Source organism: Oryx dammah, unplaced genomic scaffold (assembly GCF_014754425.2).
Source record: "Oryx dammah isolate SB20612 unplaced genomic scaffold, SCBI_Odam_1.1 HiC_scaffold_6, whole genome shotgun sequence".
NCBI lineage: Eukaryota > Metazoa > Chordata > Mammalia > Artiodactyla > Bovidae > Oryx > Oryx dammah.
This window is the reverse complement of record NW_024070190.1, coordinates 25,098,027-25,115,606: the sequence shown is the minus strand read 5'-3', so window position 1 is coordinate 25,115,606 and position 17,580 is coordinate 25,098,027. Positions and strand designations below refer to the sequence as shown.

At 54.6% G+C, this 17,580-nt stretch overlaps 1 protein-coding gene across 6 annotated transcripts in view; it reads left to right on the top strand.

Annotated features, from left to right (window-relative positions):
- The window catches only part of ZMIZ1 (zinc finger MIZ-type containing 1), a 243,110-nt gene that overhangs the window by 34,767 nt on the left and 190,763 nt on the right, over positions 1-17,580 (top strand). The gene's annotated exons all lie outside the window — the stretch shown is intronic.

The window sequence follows — 17,580 nt, the reverse complement described above, 5'->3', positions numbered from 1 at the left end:
CACCAGTCTCCCCATGACACCATGGCCCCAAAGCTTTGGGAGGAACTGACTGGACCCCCACATGGCTCAGGATCTGGCCACCTTCTCTTTAGCTCCTGCGATAGCTGTGTCTCCAAGCCCCGGGAAGAGGGATTGTCTACCAACAGTAAACACTCTCCTGATGGAATCAGCTTGTGTGGCTTCTTTATTCCCCCCAACCTAAAACAACCCAGGGAAGTAAAGCCAGAAAAGCTCCGATCCTTGTGTGCGCTGGGCCAGCGTTCCCCAGCCCGAGTGTAAGACGTACAATGGGAAACGTGGACCTAGTAGAGTCCTGAACCCCTCCTGACAGGGAGGCAGAAATCCCAGTTCTGGAAGCGTGTAAACAGGGTTATTTTTAGCCTTGGGAGGGCTGTGGGTGCAGCAGCGTGACCTGCATTTGGCTCAGCCCCCTCCTCCTGCCCCACCCAGCAGAAGGGGCCTTCTTTGCCCCTCTGCCCTCCCTCCCACCAGCCTCAGGGCTGGGCCAGTGAATTCTAGGGTCCACCAAGAGACCGAGCCGAATGGGGGAGTCTCAGGGAGGCTGCCCACAGCCAGGAGCTGAGGCCAAGACCAGCTCACAAGGGGGCAGGATGTGGTTTGCAGAGAGGCGACATTTCATGTTACAAGAGAGATACTGGAGCCACACAATTTCATGCTTTTTTCCATGGGTTCTTAGTCCCTAATCCTTGTCCCTTCCCCAGTCTGGGCGTCAGGAGGCTTGGTCCCAAAAGAATGTGCTGCCACTTTCACCATGGTGTGCTCTGATGGGTGTGACAGCTCTCAACATCTCATCCACGCCCTCATCCTTGAAGTGGGATCGTTCCCTACCTGGCTGGTGGGAGTTGAGCGTGAGCTTAACAAGGTCGTGGCTGGTCATTCATTCATTCAGCAAACACTCAGCATTGATTTTGTGCCAGACATTCTTCTGGCCACTGGATATAAAACAAGGAGCCAAGCTGATATGGTACTGACCCTCCTCAAGCTAACATCATCAGGGTCGGGGCCAGAGACAGATAATAAACAAGCACTTGCATAAACAATAATCTGCTTACAATGTGCAATATAGGAGTAATACAGAGTGATGTGTTAAGGAGTGATTGAAGTGAGGGAGGTGGGCTTCCCAGGTGGCGCTAGTGGTAAAGAGCCTGCCTGCCAGTGCAGGACATGGATTCAATCCCTGGGTCAGGAAGATCCCCTGGGGGAGGGCATGGCAACCCAATCCAATATTCTTGCCTGGAGAATCCCATGGACAGAGGAGACTGGCAGGCCATGGGGTCACAAAGAGTCAGACATGACTGAAGTGATTTAGCATGCACGCACACATGAGGTGAGGGAAGGGGGCACGTATTTAAACAAAAGCAATTAGAATGGAACCCCTGAGAAACAAAACAGAGCCAGTCACAGTGGAGAGAGAAGGTGGTTAGAGGGAAAAACAGGTGTAAAGGCCCTGGGGCAGGGAAAAGTGGCTGGAGGGCAAGCAGTATACTTGGTAAAATGGGCAGGGGCCAGATGAACAGGGTATGTGGTCCATGGGAAAGCCTTGGAGAGGACTAAAAACAGGAAAAGATTTGCTTTACAGCTATAGGGAAAAGCAGGAAGGAAGTGAGAATGGGAAGTCAGCGAGGGGCTCTTGCCCTCGCCCAGGCAAAGGAGCTGGCAAGCGGTGGGCGGATAAGGAGCTGGCAAGCGGTGGGCGGATTCGAGCACAGGAAAGGTCAACCATGGAGTGGGGTAGATGGTTCTGAGAGGGAGCCTCAGAATCAAGGATGGCTCCTTGACTTTGAGATTTGATGGCTGGACTGTGGGGAGGCGAGGGCAGTTGGTCAGAAGGGGCTGGTGCCCGGAGAGTGGAGGGAAAGGAGGACCTGGGGGAGAGGAAAGCTTTTCTAGACAATGCACTGGGGACACCTATTCAAGCTCGAGTGGAGAGGGTCACTTGGGCAAGGGGGCGCCCCAGGCCCCAGGCTGGCACAGCTCTCCTCCCCAGGAGCTCTGTGCCAGCCTCCAGCCAGGTTGTGTGGGCGGGTGCTCCCTTGGGGCCTGGCCTGGAGTTTCATCTCAGTGCCTCATGGACAAAGCCCTTCCGGCTGACTGGTTTGGGTGGGGTTGGGCAGCTCCTGAACTCGGTGCAGAGAGGCCTGAAAGCTCAGCCCCACAGCCTCAGCTGGACGGACCAGAAGGCGCCCTTATGGGGCACGTTGGCATACCTTTGCCTTTGGCTGAGCCCTGGGTGTCACTACCACGCCTCGTGCCCAACTGGATTGACTTCTTATTGTGAAGTAGCAGTGGCCCCCTAGGTATCTGGATCAGGATGTCCAGGACAGTGGAAGTAGCAACATGCTTAGGATTTCTCGCAGCAAACTCAGTTCCCCTTCCTTTTGTCATCGGTCAGCTGTGTGACCCCAAACATGCCCCCTTCCCGCCCCTCTCTGGGCCTCGGAATTCCCATCTGAGACACCAGGATGGAGCAGGAGGTCCTCAGGCTCCTATAGCAACAATGCCTCCAGCTTTGATTGCAGAGGTTTGGTATTAAGGGTCACAGTGTGAGCAAAGGTCGGACGGCTGCACTGTGGAAACACTTTACAGGGGCCTGGGGAGTAGACAAGTGTGGCATAGAGGCCACCGGAAGCCGGAACCCCCGAGTGCCTGTGGAGGGTCGAAGGGCCCAGCTTACCATACCAGTGGCTGTGCCTGCAGGAAGCTCTCTAGACTTTTTAAAGCCTTGGTTTTGCCATCTGCAAAATGGGAGTAATAAACATCGCTGACCTCAGAGAGATGAATAACTACTGCGGTACCATGAGGAGGCCTCGGCTCAGCCCTTGCTCACGGAAGAGCTTCAGTTTCTGGTGGCTGCCCTCTCCCTGGCCCTCTCCGGTTTGCAGCCAGCGTCCACATTTCGGGGGCGGGCACTTTTGCTGTTGGGGCTCCTGTGAGAGCCACAGTCCTGGGCCTGGGAGTCCTGCCAGACCTAACTGTGGAGGCAGGGAAGCTCGCTGTGGCCTTGGGGACCAACCCACTGGCCGTGGCTTTCTCAGCGCCAGTAGAGGCACGCTGGGGCTTTAACCCAAGGTGGGGAGAAGTTCTGAAATCACTCCAGTTTTGTGTTTATTTCTCGGAGAAGAGATGGGTTTTGAGTTCCTATCAGCATTGATGTGGTTGCTGTTGTCGTGTTGTATGTGTGTGTGTGTTGTAACTGCTCTGGGTTTTAGAGCTGTGGTAGAAAGTGAGGAAAATAGCAGATGCTGTATCCATTTGCCACCAAACTGTCTTGAAATGCTATAAATATTTTCTAAAAAGACTAGCTTCCCGAGCCCGATGTGTTAGTTATCTCCTCCCCGAAAAACTGATTCCCCGAAAATTAAGACAAATCACCTCTTAAATCACTGTTGTTAACCTCAGGTGTAAAGACCGTTACCGAGCCAGCCGCGGGCCAGGCCAGCTCCGCGCCGCCTAAGCGACTACCACGTGCACTGAGGCCGCGGTGGCGGCAGAAGGGGAAGACCCTGGTGCTCAGTCGGGAGGCCTGGCTCGGCTACTCACTGCCGGGTGACCTCAGGCTGGTGGGCTCACCTCTCGGAGCCTCTTGTGTCCTTATCTGTGTCACAGAGACATATCACCCCCCACCTCTGAGAGCTGGTGCTGCTGCTCCTCAGACGTACCCACTGGTGACCGTCAGGATTCAGCTGTGGCGTTCGTCATAAGTTGAGAAAACCCCTCAGCCCCCGGCCCTGTCCAGGCCCCTGGCCGTGTGGAGGGCAGCCTCCAAGTCCCAGGCCCCTTGCTGCTCTCTCTCTCTCGCTCCCACAGACAGAGCTGGTGAGGCTTGCAGCCTCTAGCAGGCAGGCAGCAAAGTAATGCCAGTGTTTCCTCTCTCTGCGTTTGTTTTTCTGTTTAACTTCTGTTTGTGGTGAGTGAGGCTAATTTCATACTTACAGTAATCTTACAAAGTTTTTTTTTTTTTTAAGAAATGTATTTTTGCAAAAACTGTGAGTGGATTTCAAGACAAATATTAAGCGAATGGCAGACTAGACGGCAGAAGGAAATGACAGAAGCTGGAGAGACATTAGGAAGTGTGGTGGGGCAGGGGGCAGGTCTGCACCCAGGGTGTCCTTTTTCCTTCCTGTTCACCTGTGTGAACTTTTTATCTCCCCTACCTTTATGTCTCCTCGTAGAGGAGTGGCAGGGTCCTGGGAGAACTTTGGATGAGATCTCTTGCGAAGGCACAGTGTTTGGAGGTGACCACTAACTCCAAAACGCAGTCCTCCTCTCCTGGGATCCAGGCCTTACCTCCACCAGGTGTGGACAAGCCCCAGCAGGTATTGTGGCCCCTCCCCTCACAGAGATGTCAGTTACTCTAGGTCTTGTTGTGTGATTGTTCATCTGATAGTTTATCTGCTTTAAACTATCTCTGTGAGTGGAAGGCAAAATGGCCAGAAAATACGTGTCATGGGTTCAGACTAGGTCTCTGAATTATAGGCTGTGTGACTGCAAGCAAGTCACTTGCTAACTCTGGGCCTCAATTTCCTCACCTGTAAAGTGGTGGTAATTGGGGCTGCCTCATCTACTGGCCAGCTCTGAAGGCAATGGTAGAGTGAGAGTTCTGAGGCTCGTGACAGGACACGACCGTGATGTATGCCTGGGTGCCTCCCACACCTCCACCCCATCATGGCCAGCCCAGGGCTGCACACAGGCTAGGTGCCCAGGAAATGCCTTGACCAGACCCAGAGATCCATGTGCTGCCAAGGTTTTGGATCCCTTGTCCATTGTTCTTGGGCTTCCTAACAGAACATGTATACAGGTTTCTGGTTTGAAATCCTGGCTGCTGTGTATTCAGCAGAGAGACAGGCTGGAGGGCTGTTTGGAAAAGTCACTCTGGGGTCACATTTGAGCTCTGAAGGGGAGTGTGGGCTTCGTTGGAGAGCCCGCCCTGGGTGTGAGAATGAGTCTTTGCTGTGCCTGCTTTTCTGTCACTCAGGAGCTCCGACTCCAATCCTGCAACTAGATTCTGCCCACAGGGCACCACCAGCACCAGTCGTGGATATCAACCAGGAACAGAGCCACAGGCTCCTGCTGGAACCAAGCAGCTACTTCTTAGATGACCCGTGCCCATTCTGCAGGGGGCATCTCCCCACCAAATCCCAGGTCCTGGAGTGTCTTTCCCCGACCCTGCTCATGAGGCCTGTGTGCCTCCCACACTGGCCCATCACGGCCAGCATAGGGCTGCACACAGCGTAGGTGCCCAGGAAGTGCCTTGACCCAGAGATCCATGTGCTGCCAAGGTTTCGGATCCCTTGTCCATTGTTCTTGGGTTTCCTAACAGAACATGTATACAGGTTTCTGGTTTGGAATCCTGGCTGCTGTGTATTCAAACATTACAGTCGTGTCCTGTCATGACCCTCAGAATTCTCACTCTACCATTGCCTTCATAACTGGCCAGTAGATGACGCAGTCCCATTTACCACCACTTTACAGGTGAGGAAATTGAGGCCCAGAGTTAGCAAGTGACTTGCTTGCAGTCACACAGCCTGTAATTCAGAGACCTAGCCTGAACCCATGACACGTATTTTCTGGCCATTTTGCCTTCCACTCACAGAGATTGTTCAAAAATCTTTATGTATCCTGCTGTTTAAATTTTATCCATTCATTCATTCATTTGGAATCTTTGTAGCCTGGTAGATAGGACCTCTGAAGCCAAATGGTCTGCTTTGCCTTTCAACTGCTTCCTGGCCATATGCCCTTTGGCAAATTCCTCTCTTTGGCTTCCACTGTGGCTCAGATTGTAAAGAATCTGCCTGCAATGTGGGAGACCTGGGTTTGATCCCTGGGTCAGGAAGATACCCTGGAGAGGGAAATGGCAACTCACTTCAGTATTCTTGGCTGGAGAATTCCACGGACAGAGTAGCCTGGTGGGCTCCAATTCACGGGTCACAGAGTCGGACACAACTGAGTGACTAACACTCATTTTGTTTGTGCCTCAGTTTTGTCATCTAAGAAATGGGCGTAAATGTCACATGGGGCTGTTGTGACAATTAATGGGTTAGCAGTGCCTGGCTCAGGGTGAGTTTCTCGAGGGTGAGCTGACCATGCTCACCCCTTTGGGCAGTGTGCAGACTCCCCCACTGCTCTGGGCACTGAGGAATCGTCGAGTCCTCTTGGCTCTGCTGCAGGCTAAGCTTAAGTTTGAGGAAAGATGGAAAGACCAAGTGGTCTGTCCTAGTGGCAGGCAGAGAGAGTCCTGCCCAGAGCCTTGGAGCAAGGTAATTGTCTACTGTTCATCAGCTGGTGAGCCAGCTCCCCACTGTCTGTCTGTCTGCCTGCCTGTATGTCTCTCCTCTTTGTATCCGCCTGTGCAGTGCAGTATAAACAGCCCCTCCCTGACATATAGCCACCAAGGATCTGCTTGCAGGCCTAGGGGTGACACCCTAGCCCACCTGGAAACCCATGTATTCTGCTGCTGGGGCATGGAGCCCAGTTTTAATCATCCTCACTCCATCACTAGATACAGATGGCTGTATTATTAATAGTCATAATTAATCAGCATCCACGGAGGCTCTTTTCCCTGGGCTTCAGATCCTCGGGGCAGGCAGCCCCAGGAGCTCTCTCCCCAGTTAGTCCTCACTTTACAGACTGGAAAGTGGAGCGTGTGAGGCCAGGAAGAAGGAGGTAACTCTGGGGAATACAGCTGGGAGTGCCCCTGGGCTCACAACCCAGGTCTGGTGCAGCACCCCAGTGTTCCTGCCCAGAAGTGGACTTTCCACAGCCCCCAGCCCCAGCCCTCCGAGGTCTTAAAGCATTAGACGCTGGGAGAAGCCTTTAGTGCTCGGAGTGGGAGGGCAGCACTCAACCCAGGGGGTGAGCTCAGGAGTCTGGGGCCAGGAGCAGAGGAAGAAAGGTGGAATGGGAAGAAAGGCCAGGGGGAGTCAGGGGCCGAGTGGGAGAGGAGGTCTGACTGCGGGAGGAATGAGCCCCTGCCCTTTGGGCAAGGTGGGCAGACACAGGGCAGGAGGGGGTGCGGCACAGGGTGGAGGGGGTGCCACATACCATGTCCCCTCCAGCCCCCACCCCAGCGGTGGGCCTGGGCCTGATGCCAGCTGCTTCTCTGTTCTAAGCACCATGTCCTAGAGGTAGTGATTTAGCGCTGACGGCAGGCTGCTTTCTGATTTATGGGCCTGCTCTGGACAGGCCCAACCCCATGAGCGCAGCAGCCGCCATGGCTTCCTGCGTGGTTCTGCAGATGGCCACCCACCCACCTGTTCCCCGCACCCGCTCTCGTGGGCCCCAGAGCTGCAGGGGCCCTGCCTGTGCATCAGAGCTGTCCACGCCCCTGCTCGGGCCCCCCAGATGCCCCGAGCGCTGCTGTGTGCTGTCCTGGGTATGCGTGTGTACACTGATGAACACGTGTGCCCGGGTGCCTGCAGACACTAGTAAGGAAAGTGTACATGCACGTGTGTGGCTTGTCTCGGGGTGTGATAGGGCATGCCTATGGACTTGCAGCTACCACCTTATCCTGTTTTCCTCGGATGGATGCCATCCACCCTTAAGACCTGTAGACAGTGACCCGTGTGGCTGGTGGAGATGTCTCAGCCTGATCACTAGACTCATCAGTAAGACTCCACCGTGGTAAACAAGTCCAGAGTGCCTCCGCCCAGGAGTCCTGCAGGAAAATGGAGGTGGCATCTTCCTCAGAGCAGCTCGTCCTTCTGCCATCCCTGCAGTGTGAGGCTGGGACAGAGGGACACAGCCCACATCCCCAGGCCCCCACGTCTGCTCCTCAGTCACCTCTCTCCACCATGCTCACAAGCCTACACTTACTCAGGCCCAAGCCTTGGGGACAGCCCTATGTCATGGGTCAAGCCCCAGCGTGTGGGACACACTCCCTCTGCAAAATGGCTTTAACAACAGCCACCTAGTGGGGTTGTTGTGAGGATTAAAGGGGTGTAAAAGCTGATAAAAAGTCAAGGCCTTGCCCCGTGAAGCCTCAGTTTCCCCATCTCTGGTGGCTCAGATGGAAAAGAATCTGCCTGCAGTGCAGGATGCCTGGGTTCAGTCCCAGGGTCAGGAAGATCCCCTGGAGAAGGGAATGGCTACTCACTCCCAAGGACAGAGGAGCCTGGCAGGCTGCAGTCCATGGGGTCACACAGAGTTGGACATGACTGAGCGACTATCACACACACACACACACACACACACACACACACACACATAATGGCAATAATAACCCTCACTGGCCATCTCATAGGGCTACTTCTAGGATCAGATGAGAAAAGGACTTTATGAAGAGAGTGGGGTGGTGACCACAGGGCACCATGGCATCTTCCATCTCTGAGCGCAAGACAAGGGGCCCAGGGTCCTTGGGGTTAGGTGCTGTGTGGGGATCCAGGTCAGATGCTCCATCTGAATCCCCAGCTGCCACACTCCAGCCTTGGGACGTGGGCACATCACCCCATCTTCATCCATATCTCTAGGAACCGTGGATTGCTCCTCTTTCAAGCAGTCATATTAATATTAATAGTAGGTACCTTGTGGTGGGATGGAAGGACTCATGAGAAATGTGTTTCGAGCTCACAAAGTAAATGCTCGAGTCAGCAGTATTCGTTCCTATTTTTGCAAGCTTTATTGCCACGCAGGTGGACACTACGTTTAGAAACACAGGGGAATGATGTATTAGCATCATATTACAATAGAATCTGTGTTTTGAGACTTTGTCTCCGTCAGTCCCTACCCAAGAAGAGTTCAGGCGCCTCTTTAGGGCAGTTTGGAGGGGCTATGATGAAACTGCACCCTAGCCTGCAGGATGGTGCCCTAAGGTGGAAGGTGGTCAGTGCTGACCTCTGCTGCCTCCTGGGAATCAGGGTGCCAGGCCCCCCACAACCCCCTGGCTCTCCAGTGGGAGTCCAGCAGACATGTCTAGACCTGCCTGAACTGCACCCTCGCTGGCCAGAAGCCCTGGAAAGAGGCCTGCAGCAGGACTTGATGTTGTCGCTGAGCCGGGTGAGGACTGAAGACCCCACTGCCAGCCAAGTGCTCGCCCTGCTGGCTGCAGATTGAGCCCATGGGCAACCCCATCACACATGGGCTCCCTGACCTGTGCTCCGCCTCGTACTGGCTGACGGGGTCCAGGAGAGGGGCCAAGTCCCCATCACACTGAACGAATGAGCCCCTGCACCCAGGCCAGGGTGGGCAGGCACAGCCAAGGCAACAGGCGCTCAGAGGTGGTGGGCCAAGGTGGGCCCAGATAGGCAGGGCGGAGAGGAGGCAGGCCAGACTGGAGCCAGACCTTGAAGGACGAGGAGACCTAGCTCAGTGAAGGGACAGCACTCCAGAAGGACAGAAGTATGTGGCAAAGCTTTGGAGTCATTCCTGGGGAAAGGCGTGCCCTCTCCCATAAGACATCTGGGCCACTCCGGTCCAGATGGCCTCGCCTGTCAGTGACCAGTGGCCATGGGGTGAAGCAGATGGCCAGCGAGGGGGGGGGGCATCCTCAGGCCTGAGCCAAGAGAGGCCAAGTGGCCCACACAGGCCAGAGCCCGAGACCTTGGCACCAGCCACTCGGAGCTCTCGACTCGAGAGTTAATGATTCATTTGTGGCCAATTTCTGCTGGCCTTTGCCTGGAAATTCCCAAGCCTGCCCCTTCCCTTGGCTCTGGGAGCTCCAAGAGTACAGTCTCATTTACACTTGGCGGAGGACATCACCCCCACTATCCAGGGAATGGCTTTTACAATTACAGCAAATAGTGATGCTGGTTAGCCCTTAGGAGGAACTGATTCTGACCTACACGCTGGGGGCTGGGGTGCTTGTTGAACTGTAGTGAAGTTAGAGGCCCCTCTCTGACCCCCTGGGCAAGGTGCTGACGGAAGGAGCCCTGTTTGCATTCATGGTGCTCCACATTGAGGGCAGAGCCAATGCAAACAGAAGCCAGTCTGGTGTAATGTGAAAAGTGTGACAGCAGTTACAAGGGGAGACGTGGAGCTTGACCTGGAGTAGGACTTGGCTGTAGGAGAGAGAGCAATAGCATGTGCAAAGGCCCCAGGGCATGAATGGACAGGGGAGATTGAGTCGTTCTCTGGCTGGAACAAAGAGGCCGTAAGAAACATCTGGAAGTTCAGACACAACTCGCAGGTGAAGGACTTAGCAGACTTGGGGGTTTGGCAGTGGGAGGTGCTGGCAGTGGGGAGTCAGGACTGCTGCCTGAATAGGGATAGGTGTGTTTGATTGGAATTTGGGGGGTTCACTTGCCCATATGTGTCTTGATTCTGCCGGTCAGCAAACCTCCCTTGACAGCCTGCTCTGTGCCCACTCAGGCCCAAGCCCTACACAGGTGTGGTGGTGGATGAGAGGGAACAGATCATGTGCAGCGCTCCAGGTGGGGCGGCAGGGACCCGGCAGAGCCACATGCCGCTGGCAGATGTACGGGTCTGTGCAGAGGCCAGGCGATGGCTGCTGCTGTTTTCAGACTCGCTGAGCCCCGTTGTCCCGAGTCTTCAAGTGAGCGTGGTGGCCTGTTCAGATCGTCTTAAGGAACTGCATGTTCCTGGCAGACTGGAGAGACAGCCTGGAGGTTAACCCTGTCCCCTCAGACCACATGGTCTTCCCGAAGGTCGAATGGGTATCTGTCACTCTGCACATGCACAGACTAAGGCCCAGAGAGGCCAAGGCCGATGACAGCGCTCAGGGCCCTGGTCTCCCAGTCCTTAGCTGGCTGTATGCATGTCACCCCCCGACATCCTCTTCCACCCCTGCTGCAAATTTAAGAATATTTCCCCAAACCAGGCCAAATATAGAGCAGCCTGGTCCTCCAGGTTGAAAAGTCCCAGGCTTGGGGAGGGGGCTTCCGTTACATGTCTTTGCAACTTTGCACATTTAGTTTCTTCTGATTATTTCTTGACAGTCCCAGGCGTTGGTGGTAAACAGCCACTCTCCCCAGAATGTTTCCCCGCGACAGCAGCTTTCTCTGGAGAGGGTGCTATCAACACTTGGCAGGGCCTCCTCCCAGCTCCCAGCTCGGGCTCCTGAGCAAGGAGAGCTCCTGAAAGCCGTTCAAGAATGCCCTGCTCTCCTGGGGGGCTGGGACTGCAGGGTCCTGGCGGGCGTGGGCCTGGCCTCTTTGTTCCCTGCAGCAGCCAGCAGCCTGGCCTGGCCTCAGAGCCTCAGATGGCCCCTGGTTGTGGACGGTCCCCGAGCAGAGAGGTGGGGAGGTATCGGGTATCTGCTGGCTCCCACAGCCCTGGTGCCCTGGTCCTTGGCACGGATCAGCGACAGGAGGGAGCCCGAGGACTGCTCTGCCAGGCCTGTCTGTGGCCGGGAGAGCAGCAGTGCCCTGGCCCTGCAGCCTCCGTGGTCTGCGTCACGCGCTGGCTTAGGTGTCCTGAGTCAGAGCCAGGAAATGGATCTGCCATGCGGGGGTGGAGGTGCCGCTGCCCCGGGCAGCTGGGGTGAACCCCAACCTCCTGCCCGTCAGCGCTCAGTGGGGGCCTGCCCTCATGCATCACTCCCCTGGCCTGGCCTGGATTTGACCAGGGCCTGGAAGAAAGGCTGAGGTGACGGCCGGCTCCCTGCTCCACACACTGTGGCCAAGCCCCTAAGCCCACACGGGCAGTACCTGCAGGGCTGTTGACAGGATGGAATGCTCAACTTAGGCTCAACGAGGCTGCGGACCTCTGCCGAGGCTGTACAGCTTTCCTGGGATGCCCTTCCCAGGCTTGTGCTCTGGGTGAGACTTTACCCAGGAATGACTTCGGTGGCAAAGCCTTCCTTAACAGCCCCACTGCAGCCAAAGTGGTTCCCTTTTCCTTGGAGCCACCCTCGGAGTTGACCTCCACGGCAGCTCCTATCACAACGTAGTGTAACCACGTTTTCCTTCAAAGGGCTCCCTCCCACCTTTGCCTGTGTGAGTGCTTTGAGGCTGATTTATCTGTGCACCTTTCATGCCTGGTGTATACTAGACGCTCAATAAAAGCAGGCTGGATTTAATAAAGGGAGTTCCTGAAAGCGGTATCAGAGTGTCCCTTTGTTAATAACGTGGTGAAAATGGTGGGGGGCGGTCAATTGGGAGGCTGACCGCCCCCCACCCCGCACCAGACCCCCTTCGCAGCCTCTGCCTGCCTGGGTAGTAGCTGGGGGCTGCGGCGGTCCCCTCCCCGCTTCCAAGCAGCCAGAGCCTTCCTTGCCAGCAGGAGTCGGCTCCCTGGGCTGCCCGTGTGATCACTCTCCAGAAAACACCCCAGTGGAAACTGCATGAATGATTGATAAGAGCTGAGAGCTGTTTAATTTTTCCCCCTGTTTAATGGCTATCAATAATTTAATACGCTCTCTGTATGTTTTTAAGAAATAGCACCCATTTCACCGTCTCCGGTTTAGCGGGCTAAATGATTTAAGTGTTGGAAATGTGCTCTGAGGATGGAGGTTTGAGAGTCAGAGGAATCTGGAGGCTGGTGGGGCTGGGGGGAGGTGGGTTCAGAGCCAGCCAGCAGCATCTCGGCCTGGGTGTGTGTGTGTGGGTGTGTGTGTGTCTGTGTGTGTGTGTGTGTCTGTGTGTGTGTGTGTATGTGTGTGTGTGAAGGTGGGAGGGAGGGGGCGGGTAAAAGCCAGCGCCTTTCTGCTAAGAGCAAGATAATTGCTTTTCCGGGTCTCGCTGAGCAGCAGCTGAACAGCTGTCAACTCACCCCCTCCCCAGTGCTGAGCTTTTCTGGATAACTCTGGGGGGCCGAGGGGGCGCTAGGAGGGAGCGGCTGCCGGTACCACCATGGGCTAGAACCGCCCTCCCCCTGACATCTCTGCCCCTCCTAAAGCTGTTAAATCATTTTTATTTTAATGGTGCAGTTAGTCTCCTGGCAGCCGCATCTTCCAGATAGGGTAGGGGAGGTGTGGAGTGCGGGGCTCAGAATCACTCATCTCAAGGCCCAAAGGGACCTGGAAGGTCATTTGCCGGTGTTCCCCTCAAACTTTCCAGATGCGCAGGATCACCTGGGAGGACTTGTTAAAAATTTAAATTTCTGGGCTGCGTTCCAGACCCACAGACTCCCCTTCTCAGGGGAGAGGCCTGGGAGGCTGTGGGTTTAACGAGTGGCCCTGGTGATTCTGATCATCGGAGGAGTTTAGGAAATATGGAGCTCAGCTCCAGTTCCGATGCTTCCTGTGCACCCACAGCACCACTTGGTCACTGCGTCCGCTTGCACGCCTCTATGGACAGGGCCCTCACCACTCTGAGATGGTACACCCACTTGGGGAAGATGTGCCCTGGTCCAGAGCTCCTTCTGTCATTAGTCTGGACCCAGCCAGCTACCCTCACAGGCTCCTCACGCCAAGTTACCTCTGCCACAGGACAGACCAAAGCTGCCCAGCAGATAGCCCAGTCTCCTGGAACCTTGTGTCTCGCCATCTCCCATCCTGAATGCTCTGGCCTCTCTGTGCCTCCTTGTTGGGCAAGGAGCATCCTTTCTTAATGAAAAATCTGGGTACCAGGGAAAGCATGAGGGTGGAGATGGACTCTCCCCTCCAGGCCTGAGCACCCCCTTCCCAGGGGCAGGTGGGTGGCAAGGTGCTGTGGCCTGCTATCAATGGCCTGCAGTGGCCACACCAGCCTGCTTGTGGCGGGCACCATCGCTGGCACAGTAGGGACTCTGAGGAGGCAGAAAGGTTCCCCGGCCTTTCAGTGGCCAGCCCTCCCACAAGAAAGAAAAATGTGACTCATCAGAGACGGTTGACTCAGCCGATCTCTGGGATAAGAGCGGAGGGGGCTAAGGCCGGAGGGGGCTACCCCAGGGCCACACATCCATTGAGGACAACGCTGGAACTGCAGAGATGGAATAGGTGGCGCAGAGAAGGGCGTCTAGGACCGAGGCCCTGGTGCTCACCTGAGTCACAGTCACGGAGTCAGTGTATGGAAGGATTTTAGCAGAGCTGATGCCCGCGTGTCTGACATTACAACTCTTCCATTGCTTGGGCAGAGATGCAGTGCTGACTGCCAGTCGGCCCTGCTGTGCACTTTATTCCACTAGATAATTAAGAGGGAAGGAGTAGTACCCTTTCACAGGTGTCACCATCTGGCTACAAAATGGATGGCTCCTTAAGCCCTTTCCCTCTTGGTAAACCCTTTTTGTACCCCCAAATTTAGCCATGCCCTTGGTCTACCTGGGAGAAACCAGGTTCCCAGGAGATGGTGACATATGACCCTTCTTATGATCACCAGTTCTCCCTGTTCCCCTTCTCCCCCAAAGCCTGGCTTGATCATCACAGCTCCACTGCAGAGGTTGTGACCCTAGGGGAATAAATAGGAAAAGGGGTGCCCCCTAACCCTGACAGGGCTCCCACTTGGAGAGTTCCAAGAGCTGGGGAGACTGCAGGGACAGACTTAAATCTGTGCTCAGGAAATTCCAGCTCCAGAGAGATAGTTGTGTGAATACGGATACTTGGGCAAGGCCAAGGGCAGTCAGGGAAGGCTTCCAGGAGGAGGTGCTTCCTGCCCTCAAGCTTGAAGCTGGGCAGGAAGGGATGGGCCTCCCCAGCACAGAGGTGTAAGGTGGCACTGTGAATGTGCAGAGGAGAGTGAGGTGAGGCCAGCAGGCCAGGGAGGGGCTGGATCTTGGCTCCCTGGGCAGAAAGCCATGGAAAGTTTGTTTTTAGCTTCAGCTGAAGTATTACATCCATGCTGAAAAAGTGTGTGTATGCTAAGCATAGCTCAACAAATTCTCACAAAATTAATACCCTAATGCGACCACCATATAGATCAAGAAACAGAACATGCCAGACCCCCTAGAAGCCCCCCCACATACCCCCTTCCAGTCACTGCTCCCCCTCAAGGATAATGACTACATGATCCTTAGTATCAACACCATACTATCAGTTATCTATTTCTGCCCCCAAACCACCCCGAAACTTAGTGGCTTAAACAACTGCCATTTATTATGTCTCATAATTCTGTGGTTTGCCTGAGCAATCCCTCTGCCAGTTTCCCTTGGGCCTGTTTGACTCCAGTCACCCGAAAGGCCGGCTGGACAGGATGGTCAAAGGTGGCCTCAGCCACATCTGGCAGGTTGTGCTGGCTATTGGCTGGGCAGCCTCACTTCTCCTCCATCCTCCAGTAAGGTAGACTGGCTTCCTTCCCCGGCCAGGCCACATTCCAAGAGGGCGCAAACCAGAAATGGCAGGATTTCTTGAGACCTAGTCTCTGTAAGTTACAAAATACTAGTTTCACCAAGTCGTATGGGTCAAAACAAGTCTCGTGGTCAGCCTGGATTCAGGGATAGAGGATAGGCTCCACCTCTTTTTAGAAATATTTATTTTTATTTATTTATTTGGCTGCACAAGATCTTCGTTGCGGGACATGGGATCTTCGATTTTCTTTGCGGTACACGGGATCTCGTAGTTGCAGCATGTGGGGTCTAGTTTCCTGACCCAGGATTGAACCCAGGCTCCCTGCATTGGGGTTACAGAATCTTAGCCACCAGACCACCAGGGGAGTCCCTAGACTTCACCTTTTGATAGGAGGAGCTGCAGAGAATCTGTGGCCATACGTATTTAGTCTACCACAAGCTGGAGTAGTTTTGCCTGTTCTTCTTGTTCAGTCACTAAGTCATGTCTGACTCTGCTACCCCATGGACTGCAGCATGCCAGGCTCCTCTGTCCTACGCTATGTCCCGGAGTTTGCTCAGATTCTTGCCCATTGCATCGGTGATGTTATCTAACTATCTTATCCTCTGTCGTCCCCTTCTCCTATTGCCTTCAATTTTTCCCAACATCAGCGTCTTTTCCAAAGAGTCGGCTCTTCGCATCAGCTGATCTTTAAATAAATGGACTCCTTAAGTATATTCTCAGTGCTTGCCTATTAGTGTAGTGGTAAAGAAAACAGGAGACATGGGAGACATAGGTTCGAGCCCTGGGTCGGGAAGATCTCCTGGAGGAGGGCATGGCAACCCACTCCAGTGTTCTCGCCAGGAAAGTCCCATGGACAGAGAAGCCTGGAGGACTATATAGTCCACATGGTTGCAAAGAGTCAGACAAGACCGAAGGGACACAAGTATATTATCCATTGTATCTGGCCCTTTTGGTCAACACTGTGTTCATAATACTCACCTGTATTGTTGGATATAGTTGTAGATTATTTGTTCTCGTTGCTGTGTTGTATTTCATTGTGTGGAGACACTGATTTATCCATTCTACAGCTGATGACCATTTGGGAAGTTTTCATTCTTGGGCCGTTTTGACTAGCACTGCTGTGAACATTCTAGTATGCATCACTGGGTGACCACATGCACACCTTTCTGTGGAGCTGAAAATGCTGGGTTGATGATAGACCACAGGCTAGGGGATGCATGCTAACTGTTCAAGGTGGTGACCATTATTACATGCCCCACCAACCCGTGTTTGGGAGGCCCAAAAGACCTCTGTGGAGGAGAGGGAAGTGGTTAGTGGGGGTTTTAGAGAGGCCCCCCAGCTGAATATGGGCTGGAGAGGTGTCTCTAACCCCAGCGTTCCCTGTAATGTCCCCTCTCTGGCCTGCCCCTGGCCTCAGGCCTCCTGGCTGGGAAAGGAGGGCCATCAGACCAGATGGCTCTTTTCTGAATTTGATCTTCATTACTGCGCTTTTCCCTATCCCACAGCCCTCCTGCTGCCCTCCCTCTTTTACCCAGAATCCTCCTTCTACAGCTAGCCTCATCCCCCAACCATCAGGGAAGCTAGGTGCCTGCATGAACTGACACGTGTGGATGCAGGAGGTGGGAGGGACTGCCATGGCTGCCTCCAGGCAGTGGACGAGGCAAGGAGACTTGGGCTTAATTTCTGGCCTTGCTCTCTCTTGCGATGGGACCTTGGGAACCCTGCAGTGGGAACCCTTCCCTTATCGGGACCTCAGTTTCCTCGTATGTGAATTGGCAGAGAAAGGAGTCAACCTCCCCAAGTCTCTGCTCTCGCCAACCTGAACTCTGGGTTCTGGAATCTAACGGGCAAGGGTATGAGGAGGCCCGTGGAAAGCTCGGCAAGCTTTTGGACTTTAGGGCACATGTCAATTGGCCCATTTTGTTCAACTTATTCACTGACTATCTTCACTGCCCCACTCATCCATCCATCCATCCCTCCCTCCATTTATCCATCCAACAGTCTCTGTGGCCTTGTGAGCCTCAGAGGACAGACATAAACTAGACCTCGTTAGTGATGACCAGGAGTTCTGCTCACAGGGGAACCCGGCCAATAGAAAGCTGGGGTGGGGGTTGCAGGGAACATGGTCAGCTGGACCCAGGCCGCTGCAGGATGAACAAAGAAAGGAGCAGCAGGTCAGTGAGGGCTCCCTGGGGACTTCTGAGCAGAGTGGGGCTTTGAAAGACAGAGACACACGGAAAAGGGCTCCAGACAGAGTACCCGGCTTATCCAAAGGATGGGGTTCCTGGGGGGCTAGGCTGACTGCAACACAGTGGTGGGTGTCCCAGCCTGGCTATGGCTGCAGTACAGGGTTCAGGGGAGCTGACCTTGGTGCTGGGGCCAGTTCTGGACCTCTGACCTTTACTTGGAGTGGAGGAGGAGGACAGCATCCGGTTTCTAGGGCGGCTCCATTTCTGTGGGCCTGC